Raw genomic sequence first — 12,597 nt, 5'->3', positions numbered from 1 at the left:
ATGAGAATTCTTTTTCCAGATTCCTCTGTACAGCTACAGATCATTCTTCATCTAAGTCATAATTACAATTCCTTCAACTGCAAAAATTGTTAAACCTGAAGTTCAGGGGAGTTGTCTTCAGTAATTATTTAAACCTATACTTTCTCTATAGACAAAAAGAATAATTTAAAATTTTAAGTTAAGTACCAATACAGTCATACCTCATGTTACGTTTGTGTCAGGTTGAGCATTTTCAGGCTGCGTCCCGCAGCGACCCAGAAGTACCAGAAAGGGTTACTTCCGGGGTTTTGCCGCTCGCGCATGAGCACAAAATGACGCCACGTGCATGCACAGAAGTGGAAAACCGCGACCTACGCACACACAGATTGCGTTCTGCTCATGTTGCGAACGAGCCTCCAGAACGGATCCCGTTCGCAACCAGAGGTACCACTGTACCAGTAAACTGCTATGGGTAGTCAAGTTTTCTGAAGCCTCCATTATCAGAAAAAGGGAAAACAATGAATGTTTTTTACCTTAAGGTACTGAGGATGACTCCCTCCACCCTGCTCAGCTGATACAACGTTGCTGCTGGCTTCCCTCACCCCAGTGGGAAAGATGAGGATGGTGTAAGAAAATCTATCAGGAAGTCTCCTCTTCTTCCTTGTTTACAAGTACTGTACAGCATAACTGACCAGTATTGACTGAATTACTGACTACAGTACTGTATTCATTTTGCAAGTCAAATGGCCAACACTATATTGTACTCTTTAAAATCTGCAAAGAGCTAACAAGGTATCCCTGGCATATGCTATTTACTCTGATGCACTTTCACTGAAATCAATAAGACTACATTATTATAAGTGGCCTATGAATCACTGTGTCATACGTACTGTAGCTATAGCAATGCCATCAAATAGTGTTAGGGGACAGGCAGCAGCTGTGCTTACTTGTGCTGCCTAGTTCCACACCTTTCTGTGACCCTGTCCCTCCTCATGACACTACAGTACACTCTTCAGTTTCCCGCTGCACACTTGCAGCATGACTATTTCTGTACATAACAATTTCACAGCAGCTTGAGTAAAGGCAGGGTGAAACTAACTGATGACTTTCCATCACTTTGTAAGCAGTGATGGCACCAGAATGCACATGGTACAAAAAGAAAGAACAGTTGTTTGTCTCAAAAGAAAGATTTGCTTGTTCAACCATGTTGTAGCTTGGTGGGGGAGCCTGGACAGTAAGTACTACAGAAAATCCAAAGGCTCATGATCAGTAAATGAGAAAATCAGAAAAGGAAAAAAAAGCAGGGTGGCATAAATCAATTCCTGGTAACCTCAACAACAGATTGTGTGTTTTCATATATGTTTAAAGCCAATCGTTTCAAACTACTACTCTTAATGGATTATTTCTGGAGAATCCAAGCCATCTTTTAACTTTGGAAGTGTGAAACTCTTCTTAGCCAAGCAGCCAGCCTAGACAAAAGCAACATTACAGCATATGAACATTTGTTAGTGCAAGATACACATTAAGCCAATTTAATAATACAAGAATGTGTTGGATTCAGAGAAAAATCAATGTCAGACGGATTTTCCCCCTCCCCCATCAGTTCCCTGTAAACTATAAAGCCTCTCCCAGAGGTCAGCAGAGCCTGCTGAAAATGATGGGGTGTGGCATGGGGACTGAGGGGGAAGGGAGAAGCCCTGAAAATCAGGCTAAGGCAGCTTCCAGAAGTAGAAGCTGGATCCAACCCAATAATGCCAAGTACAAAAAGTGTTAAGCAATACCTTTTGCTGGATCAATTTATGAGTATCTCAGTTACAAAGAATTTTAACCAGCCAGAAAAGAAGGATGGCCAGTTATCAACCATTGGCATACCTAGCTTTTAGTATCAAAAATATTGTATATCACCCAATCACTTATCAAAATGTAAGCACTCAGGATGAGAAATCCAAGTAGCTAAGATCACCAAAGTAAGTAGTAAGCAGCAGATCACCAAAAACAGGGCCTCACAGTTGTACTGCAACTTGAGGAACTAGACTAATGGCGTTAAGTCACATATGACTAAAATATATCTTATTTCCAAGGCCAATACAGCAACTGCCATGAGTGCTGGAAGGAAGACTGCTCCCTGCTGCAAGGCCCATTTTTACCTGGCCTAGGAGGCAGGGCCCAGACTCACAGTGAACAGCCAAAAGAGACTCCTGGGAAGCCACTGAGACATTGCAAGAACAGCTCTTGGGTTGGGGCAGCTGGCCAAAATGTTTTACAATGTTTTAGATGGTTCTAATTTTGGTTCCTCTTTTTTTGTTTTTGTTGGGCTGGGGATCTTTAAATGTTTAGTTAGGGTTGGTGGTTATTTTAATTTGGGTATAACTGTAAACTGTTTATTATTGCTGTTATTATTGATTTGCATTGTTTTAATAATAATAATAATAATAATAATAATAATAATAATAATAATATCTTTATTGTCATTGCCCCCTCTCGGGGCAATTTATTGGTTTGTTGTCTGCATAGAATATTCTGTTTTTTAATGTTTGATGTTTGGTTGTGTTTTTATATATGCTGTAAGCCGTCCAGAGTGGGCAGGATATAATAATAATAATAATAATAATAATAATAATAATAATAATAATAAATAATAATAATAATAGTATTGCAAAGTTTTCTGAGATATAATGAATTGCTCCTCCCCCTTAAAACACAATAGTCACAATCTATTAGCTACACCAGAATTGTTATATTTCAGCTATAAACAAGGTCCCGTGTATTCAGAACTGCTCCCTGCAAATGTACTTTAACTTATAGCTTATGCTGTTTCGTGTATTGTTTACAACCTACTATCATAGTCAATGACTCTAAATTACTAGGATCTGTTAAAAATGCTATAATATTGAATAAAAATGCACATCTGTGTAAGTCACCATTTTCATGGAATGGCTTTAACTGCTTTAGGTGTGGACCATTCCACATACTAGTTCGCCAGCATGTGTATACAACATGGAGTTGCAGCCCATTCTGGATTCATGATGACTATATGCATAAGACACACATTTGCTGCAGTAACATGTTATATGCCTATTTGTGCACCAAAATACATAATATTTGAATCCGTCTTAATATTTTGTAGCTTCATGTATGTGTATGTGTAGAAATCAATAAAATTTCACACAGAGACAAAAGTATGTATTTACAGTGCTAGCTTACACCCAATCCTACCAAATCCTAGATGTTAATGCTATAACATCCCCATCCAACTAGTGTGGGTAAGTGCCACAAGTCAGGCTCCAACAATGAGATAATGCTATCCTAGATGAACATACTGAAGCACATATGCAACCTGATTTGCCTTTGACATTCTGCCTCTTACTGTTTCTTTGAGCCAGATGAACAGGCAGACAAGCACTTAGTCATGACATGCCAGTATCAGGCAAGCAAGCCATGCTACATTGGTTTACTAGCTTTTGTTGCAAGTTGGCCACTTATGGCATAGCCTAATCTCCTATAAGGAGAAGCCAGAGAGATTCCCCATGTCAGTACTTATGGGGAATCTCTGTAGCCTGTTTATGTAGGAGTGCCTACAGCAGAGACCCAACTGGAGATGCTGTAATGAAATCCACATACACCCTGTACGAGTTTTGCAATACAGAGGCTAAAACCAAAAAGACATCCTTAGTCAATATGCAACCTTAAGTGACATTTTCATGTTTAGAAAGTGATGTCAGTCAAATAAAATCCAGACATTGTTCATGGTGTACTTGAGATATCTATACCAAGTGATAGTTCTACCCTTCTAATGTCAAAGCTTGAAGAACTACAAAAACTGGGAATTAGAAAGGTAAACATAAGCTAGAGCAACAAAACTATGCACAATATTTTTGTAGCACTACAATTGTTTTTAAATACAAATTTATCCAAGCCCAATATATCAGAAAGGTAGATAGGGAAAGAAATGTGCATGCACAAAACATCACTCATTCTGCTTTTCAGGAAACTACAGATGTTTCTACAATACCACTAAGGTAAATTAACCCCCTCCCCCCAAAAAAGATCTACGTGAAGCCAGAAAGACACATAAATGTTGCCAGCAATAACCATGTATACACAGCTTCTTCAAATGAGATTTTGGCTTTTAGCCACTGGCATTCCCCAGGCACACTGTTGTCTTTACTCATCCTTCCACTATATTGTAGTTGCACGAAAACCACAAAGTGAAATCAGTGGGATTAGTTTTTCAGTCATCCATAGATTCACAATTCTATGACTAGAGCAGCACTTGCAGTCCTCTCCCCTCCCCACCCCAAAAAGATGAAAAGCAGGAAGGAGGTGTTTGCACCATGTCCCCCTCCTTCCAACAGAAGGAATGGAGTTCCCCAAGAACAGCAGCAGAACAATCTCCTGCTACACATTCTTCTGGATCACGTCCAGAATAGACTGTACAGGACAAGGCAATGGAATTAGGGAGATCCTGGACCACCACAACCAGCATCCAAACTCCCCGGGTACTAAGGACATTTTGCATAATGGTGTATGGTGTATGATACTCAAGAGTAAAACGCCCCCCACCCGCATGCTGCAGCGCAAGTCACCTGGGTGGTGCTGTGAGCGGTGTGAGAGTCAAAGTGCCGACCTGCCCAACTCACAAGTAAAATTACTGCTGAGAGATACTACCCCCGCTTGCACCATATCATAAGTCACCTGGATAGCACTGCGAACAGCACAGAACTCAAAATGCCACCTTGTGCGACTCAGAAGTAAAATTGTTACTGCTGAGGGAAACTTCCTCAGTGTACGCTGCAGCATGAGCCAAAGTGCATGGCACCTCACAGCAGCCACACTGAACTGGCCAGGCCACCCGGATAGGTGCTTCTCTCCCTCCCCCCCTGCCCTATTGCAGGGCCAGGCTGGGCTCTGACGATAGGGCCAGGCAGATTGCTCTGAGCCACCAGCCAGTCATCGCTGCTTCTCTTTTTCTGTGGGGTGCTCTCGGAGCGCCCGACTTCCATTGCCTCCACCCACTTCCTCACCCAGCTCAGTTCCCTATGGCTGGCTGCAGTGGGTTTCCTCTCCCCACTCTGGTTGCCTTGGTGGCATTGTCTGCTCCTCCTCCTCCGGCCCTGGGACTTTTGCAGGGACCCAGCCTGGCTGCAGCCATGCCATAATGGCCCATGGGGCACACACCTCTGTGGGATAAGGCTCTTAAAGCTGGCAACTATTAAAAGTGCCAAGAAGACATGACAAAACATGGAAGGAGCATAAGGAAGGGCAATGAAGAGTATCAGCATGTGGGGACAATGTGGTTTGGAGAAACATGAAGGGATCATAGAATTGTAGAATTGGGAGGGACACTAAGTATCATCAAGTCCAACCCCCTGAAATGCAGGAATACGCAGCTGCCCCATACCTGAAACCTTGGCACCACTACTTGCCAGCACCAATATCAGCACCATGCTCTAACCAACTGAGCTATCACCTGTTGTGTTAAGCCTTGTCATGTGTGAGAAAGAAAGAGTTGGGGGGGGGTACATGTGGAATAACTCCCTGGAAGGGATATGTTGGCATTCCAGGAGTCAGCTTGGAGATGAGAAAGGGAACGTGAGTAGGCATGATGGATGTTGGGAGTGATACTGCACTGGGAAGCAGTTAAGAGTTTATCTAAAGGCTTTCTGGCAGAAGCAAAAGTTAGTAGTGGATGTAGGGGTTAGGTGCCATGTAAGAGCTATTGGGGGTGGGGAGAGACAGTTTTGCCAGTAACACCCCATTATTAGGATGGTTGGTGAGTCCAGGAAGTTGGAGCAATATCAGATAACATCTGCTGAGAAGGAAAGGTATTTGGGGATTAAACTTCATTCCTTGAGCTTGTGCTTTCCAGAACTTTTTGTTTGTGTTTTAAACCCAACATGTTTTGGTTAAGTTTTAGTTGCCTGGTTTAATGTACGTGGGGCATAATGTATGATATGCTTTTAATTTGAAATATACTATCTGGTTAGTTTATGACGGTTAAAGTGCAATTTACCTCAGACTATCACAGTAGTGCTTAAAATCTAAATAAAATTTGGAGTGGGGTCATTGAGGGACACTGAAGTCTTAGGTTGTGCAAACTGGTCACTCAAGGTGGATGTCTATGCCATCAGTTGTGTAGGCCTGCAATAAGTGTTAGTTGTTGTTTGCCAGAAAGATTACATAATATGAAGGAAAGGGGGTTTAGGGACAATCAAGAGCTTGTTTGCAGAGTGGAAGGAATGGAGTACCTTTTTCTGCCTTCCCACTTACAACCACTCTCTGAAGACTAGAGAAGGGACCCACATAAGAATATTAGGGGAGCTTTCTGCGGTCTTCAGATGAGGACTAGATCATATGAAAAATTAACATAAGATTTTGGCTGGAGTTCATTCATTTGCAGCTTTGTAATCTTGTTATACAACAACAACAATAATAAAATCACCTAGACATTCTGTTAGTGCACCCGTAACCTAGTTTTCAGGTGTCATGTGGCGCCAAACTTGTCTACCTGAGTTTCTAACACTGACCACAACAACTATTTGAGTATGCAATGGAGGCATCTTGTACATGGAAACTTGCTTGCACATATGAATTACCCCTTAATGGATCGAAGTAGCATGTGACTGAACTTAAACACATGCAACCAACATATCTGCTTTCAATGTCTTTATGTTCTTTTTAAATGGCCTGTACTACTGTGCATTTCCAAAAATTAATTTAGCCAATACTAAACATTTATTGATTGGCATGCAAGACCCAGGATAGGTCCTAAATGAAGTAGTCAGGACAGAATTTCAATCAAAAAGTGAGACATTCTAAATATGCATACCATCATAAGGGATGGTATAACATACCAGATTCTGGATTTAGGGTGCAGTCCTTTGCACACTTACTTCAGTGGGACTTACTTCTGAATAGGCCTACCATCTGTTATTCCATTAAAATGTATGAAGGGGGAAAAAACTAAAGTAAATTAAGCATAAGGATGCCAAAAGTACATTGGACAGAAGAATTCTAGTAAGTGCTATGTTATCTTTATGCAGCGTGCTAGCTAGTAAAGCTATGCTGCTCCAGAAATGTTCATTTGACAAAGTCATATCATTGTAATACACTGGTGATTTACTGGCTTACCAAACATCTGACAGTATCAGAAAATATTGACTCCAACATTACAAAGCATTACTTAACCATTGACAAAACAAAGGTGAAGAAAATAAATCTACTACAGTATTCTAGACTGGGTAATTCATGAGATGAGGAAATGCCTAAAGAATTATTTTGAATCTGGAATGATGCTGAAGCCTAAGATTTCAGAAGCATAAAAAGCAAGAGAAATGATAAGTATACTAATTTTGCAAATTTTATTAATTTATTACATGCATATAACTCTATTGTTTTTATTTCTACATGAATAGTGCTACTTTATTCGATAACGTCAAACTATATTTCATTTAAAAACTAGCCAGTAGAAAAACCTTCATGAACATTCTTTCCTCTGCAGGTGACATACAAGAGCATATTCAGAAGATATAGAAAAGGTAACAATTGCTTGTTATAACATAAACCCCTTCAATAAGATAATTGTATACACTAATTTAGAAACAAAGTAACTTGCAATTGAGCTCTCCCCCACCTTATTGATATGAAACCCTGGTCCAATTCATCAGTGTGAATCTATGCTATGAACTTTTAAAAGTAATTTCAGAAAGCAAAATCAAGTTGCAAAATCAATTAGGGCCATAAATAGAAAACACTACCACTATCCTTATTGTTCTTCTGAATGGCATTTTAAACCTTGGCATCTGATTTGGCATGACAGCTTTTTCAAAGGGAAGATGACAAATGAGAGTTTTACATGAGATATGTCAGGTGTCATATCCCCCCAAAGAAGTGTAACCCTAGGGTTCTTAAGATCATCTGGAACTACATCAAAATGAAAAGAAAGCTGCAATAGCCTTTAATTATAATTTCTTAATTTTCGAAGTTACTATCTTGCATATTTAGTATATGCATACAGTTATAGGAATGGCTGATTTGAGATTGACACACAGTAATGCACCCTTAACTGTGCTGCTAGAAGCAGGATAGATACAAGATCATTCATACTACAGTGGAACCTCGGTTTTTGTACATATACAGATGAGCACTGCAACCCCAGAGTCGTCCGCGACTGGACTTAACGGTCAGGGGTCCCTTTACCTTTTATACAGGCAACTACCCATTGAAAATACAATGCAACACATTCTAGCTTGACTTTTGATCTTACAGAATGTCTTTTGGAAATATACCTCAAAGTAACTGATGCCTGGCCTTTTCAGTTTTTTAAAATACACAAATGTAACGTAACACTTCATACATCATAATTCTGCAAAAAAATTAATGGAATACAACAGAGCAACATTTTGATCTCAGAACCTATTTGAATGCCTTGGTGATAGAAAAGCATTTCTTCAAATACCGATGCAATCAAGAACCCAGACAGGACCCTTACACACCTTCACGCAACCTAATTTTGTCATGGCTCCACTCCCCCTAAGAATAACGTAATCCTGCTGCTTCTTCAGCTAACATAATAGAACGCTAACACAACCCAGTCAACCATGCACAACCTTTGGGTTTAGGAAACCATTTATACAAATGTTACCAGTAAATACATCAGCTTGACTAACAAAGGTAGGGGGGAAAGACCCTGTTTACTTCAGGACCTTCCCAATCTTCAATGAACCAATACTGAACTGAAAAATAGCTTGACCTAAAATAACATTAACATTACCATCTCTTTAACTCCCTTTCTAGCGCAAACAGCACACTCAAAGAAGGCATATTGCATTTTTAAGGAGCACCATATACACTATATAATTCAACAAATCCACAACTGTAAGTAAATGTTATACTCCCCAGATCAATACTTTGGATAATTATGATTTGGCAACTCTTAACAGTCATTCACCCACCCACCTCCTTTCCTGTTGCCACACATTCCTCTGCATCTATTGGGTCGTCCAACATTTAGCACTCAGACCCACAGCGATCTAGGGGGTGGGCTGGTAATTTTTAACTCTACATCCTTAACCTAAGGGATATCACATAGCCAACATTTGAAATGAGAGCATGTAACAATTTTATTATTTAAAAAAAAAAAATGTTGGAAGAGAGGGAGTCCCCCTTTTTAACTTGAAAACTTAAAACCGAAACCCCCAGTAATATCCTCTTACCTTCATATAACAGCCACGTCCTTCCAGAGGATGATAATGGAGCAAGGGAGCAACCCAGAAAAGGGAAGCCAAAAGGTAAAGTGGAGGTGGGAAGGGGGTCTTGCCCCCCAACACACACACACACACCTCACACACAAAAGGCTCAATTTAACCCGCAGAAAAGGCTCAGTTCAGTCGAGTTCTTGCACCCCGCGAGGAGCAGCAGCAGCAGCAAGCGAATAGGATGGGGGTCTCCAGCAACCGTTGCAGTGAGTGCCCCCCTCTCAACTCAAAGCCCCCCCACATTCCTGCCGCAGACAGAAAGGCAAGGCTGGGTGGGTGGGTGAGCAGGTGGAGGGAGGGGGGAAGGCAATGCAGCCTCCCCCCCTCCCCACCCACTGGGCACCCCCTCCAATAGAGGGAGGGGGAGAGGGGGGAAGGGGTCTCAAGCAGTCACCCCCTCTGCCTGAGGGGAAGGCACCCCCGGACCTTTTCCTCCCTCCCGCCCCGCAAGGAGGCTTCCCCCTCTCTTCCTTCTCCTGCAGCCGTGGGGCCAAGGCTGGGGGGGGGTGGGGGGAGAGGCGGTAGCTAAACACCGGGGCTCTGCCTGCCTGCACTGAGCGGGGGCCCGAGAACGAGCAGCAGCTGCCGCCGCCGCCGCCACCTCCTCCGTCTTCCTCCCCCTCCTCCACCCCAGAGCCTGCCTCCCTCCTTCCTCTCCTCCAGCCTGCCTTCAGACAGGCAGCAGCATAGCAACCAACATGGCAGCTGCGCAGTCACCCAGCGGAAAGTGGGAAGGGGGCAAGCTCTCGCGAGAAGCGCCCGAACTCTGCCCGCTCTCGCGCCCCCGCCCCTTCGCCTCTCCTCTGTCGCTGCCTAGCTTCTGGCTCGAATCACGCGACGGGGTTGGCTGCGCCGGCCGAAGCCCCGCCCGTCTCCCTTTCCGAGGCAGGCGGTTGGCTGGCCGGGACGTCCGTCGCTGCAAGGGCAGAGACTGCGCCGGTCACGGCCGTAAGCCTCTCCGAAGTAAGTTGAGGCTTCATTCAGAGCAACCAAGGGTGGATTTTTGCAGTATTTCGCGAGGCTCTTACAAAAGGCAGGGGACGGAGAGCGGCTGCTTGAATGAGAGCTGTAGTGACACCTGCTGGCAATTTCATCCTGGGCTTTTGTATTTTGCGGGTCGCGGGTGTTTTTCCTTTTCCTTTTTGGAAGCGCAGTTTGTGCATTTCACCAGCTTTTTATTTTGGATCTAGCGCAGTTCTCTCCCCCGCCCTTCTTTTCTTGTGATCATTCTCCTTCGTTACGGCTGTGCTTTTGGATCGTCGTAGCTTTCCTTCTTTTTTTAGGTGTTTTGTCCACAATTTTCATTTATTTGTGATGTGCAATCGCTGCAGAACTCGCATAGCCTCATTATTTCTTCTTCTTGTAGTCAGAATCGCGTGTAAAAAAAGCGGCACCGTGCATTGCAAAGGCGGGCGAGCTGAATGTGCGCCTGTTTTGCGGGACGTGTTTACAACATCGCCATAATATATTCTTGCGTAAAGCTGTTGAGGCTGCCACCCTGCAGACACACGTCCCTGGGAGTGAGTTCTGAGTAGACATGCATAGGGTTAAGCGGTGAAGCTGCAACTCTTCCTTCCAAGTATAACGCTGTAAAAACCACCATGGGATTCACTTTTGAGTAAACAGCTGTAGGACTGCGCTCCTACGCTGTAATGATGCTCATGCTGATATGGAAATAAGCCCTATTCAGCTCACTAAGACTTTGAGGAAGCAGGCATAGGAAGGGAAACTCTTTTATGTAAAACACAGTGAAGGTGGATCCATAGCATATAATAATAATAATAATAATCCTGATACTTTATTCTACCACACATTATGTCCTCCCCAATATTAATATTAATATTATTATTAATAATAAATTTATTATTTACACGCCATCCATCTGGATGGGTTTCCCCAGCCATTCTGGGCGGCTTCCAACAAAAATATTAAAATACAGTAGTCTGTTAAACATTAAAAGCTTCCCCTAACAGGGCTGCCTTCAGATGTCTTCTAAAAGTCTGGTAGTTGTTTATTTCTTTGACATCTGAAGGGAGGGTGTTCCACAGGGTGGATGCCACTACCGAGAAGGTCCTCTGTCTGGTTCCCTGTAACTTGGCTTCTTGCAGCGAGGGAACCGCCAGAAGGCCCTCGGCGCTGGACCTCAGTGTCTGGGCAGAACGATGGGGGTAAAGATGCTCCTTCAGGTATACTGGACCGAGGCCATTTAGGGCTTTAAAGGTAAGCACCAACACTTTGAATTGTACTCAGAAACATACTGAGAGCCAATGTAGGTCTTTCAAGACTGGTGTTATGTGGTCTCAGCAGCCACTCCCAGTCACTAGTCTAGCTGCCGCATTCTGGATTAGTTGTAGTTCAAAGGTAGCCTACATGTTTAACATCCTAAAGACAGGTTCAACTGTGCAGAAGTACTGATTTAAGAATTCCCAAGTTGCACCTATGTCCAATATTCAAATCTTAGGATTGTGACTCTGGAGCCATGTGAGAATCCTTGGTAAAATTATGAGGACTTCATGATTTAACTTGAACCCAGGAACAGCGGTGCACTATGTAATGAATAGCGATTTAAATTAAACAGACAAAGGTGCTTTAGTTCCATATTTATGTGTGATGGGTTTGAAATACTCAGCTGCCTTAAAATGAAAGTTCAGAGAGCTCAGCAGGATTGCCTGTATTTTGCTGCATTGGACAGGAATATATTGTGATACGTTTAGGGTCTTGTGGCAACAGCACTATTTGTGCGATGCTCAGCTTGCAGTTCCCCACAAATGCTGGGTGGACAGATGTGGGGAATTGGAGCAGACTGTGTTCTTACTATTGTTAAGGATGGTGGGGCAGATTCAGTTCAGTTTGCCTCTGAGGGTGAACCTGCCAAAACAATACATGAATTGAAATGCAGAAATCCTTTGAAATTCACACTTCTCTGAATTTTTCAGTGCAGTGCTTTGGTCAAGTCATGAGTACCAAAATGCATAATTTGAAGGGAAGTGTGCATGAAAATGCATGTATAGCTGAAAATAATGTACAAAAATGCAACCAGGTCAGCATACATAACGAGAGATATTTTGCCCCCAAATCACTTAGGGCCACTCAGCACCTTAAATTGGGCTGGGAAGTGCAGATCACAATAAAACAGGTAAAATACTGCCTTGCCTCTCTATACTTTATAGAGACTTGTCTGGTTGGGATGGCAATAATTTAGCAGGATGAGAACAAGCCACAGTGAGCCTTAGGTTCATGTGCTTTGCCTCCTATTCTGGTGCAGCTGCAAGAAGAACAGAAATTTTGACTTCCAGTCTTGCTTAGTTTGTCATCTGAACTTGACACACTGTAGTTAATATTAGCTATGGCTTTTCTGAAA

At 42.7% G+C, this 12,597-nt stretch overlaps 1 protein-coding gene across 2 annotated transcripts in view; it reads right to left on the bottom strand.

Moving 5' to 3' along the window:
* The window catches only part of PTPN4 (protein tyrosine phosphatase non-receptor type 4), an 86,392-nt gene extending 76,442 nt beyond the window's left edge, over positions 1-9,950 (bottom strand). Inside the window, exon 1 of one of the 2 annotated variants that reach the window (XM_081852684.1) lies at positions 9,195-9,950. The gene's annotated coding sequence lies outside the window, so the exon portion shown is untranslated. The remainder of the gene's footprint in view (positions 1-9,194) is intronic. The other variant, XM_081852683.1, reaches the window with a different exon arrangement.
* Positions 9,951-12,597: the final 2,647 nt, after the last annotated feature.

The sequence above is a fragment of the Podarcis erhardii genome (genome assembly GCF_964252035.2).
Source record: "Podarcis erhardii genome assembly, chromosome: 1".
Lineage (NCBI taxonomy): Eukaryota > Metazoa > Chordata > Lepidosauria > Squamata > Lacertidae > Podarcis > Podarcis erhardii.
The sequence above is the reverse complement of the archived record's forward strand: the minus strand, read 5'-3'. Positions and strand labels throughout refer to the sequence as shown.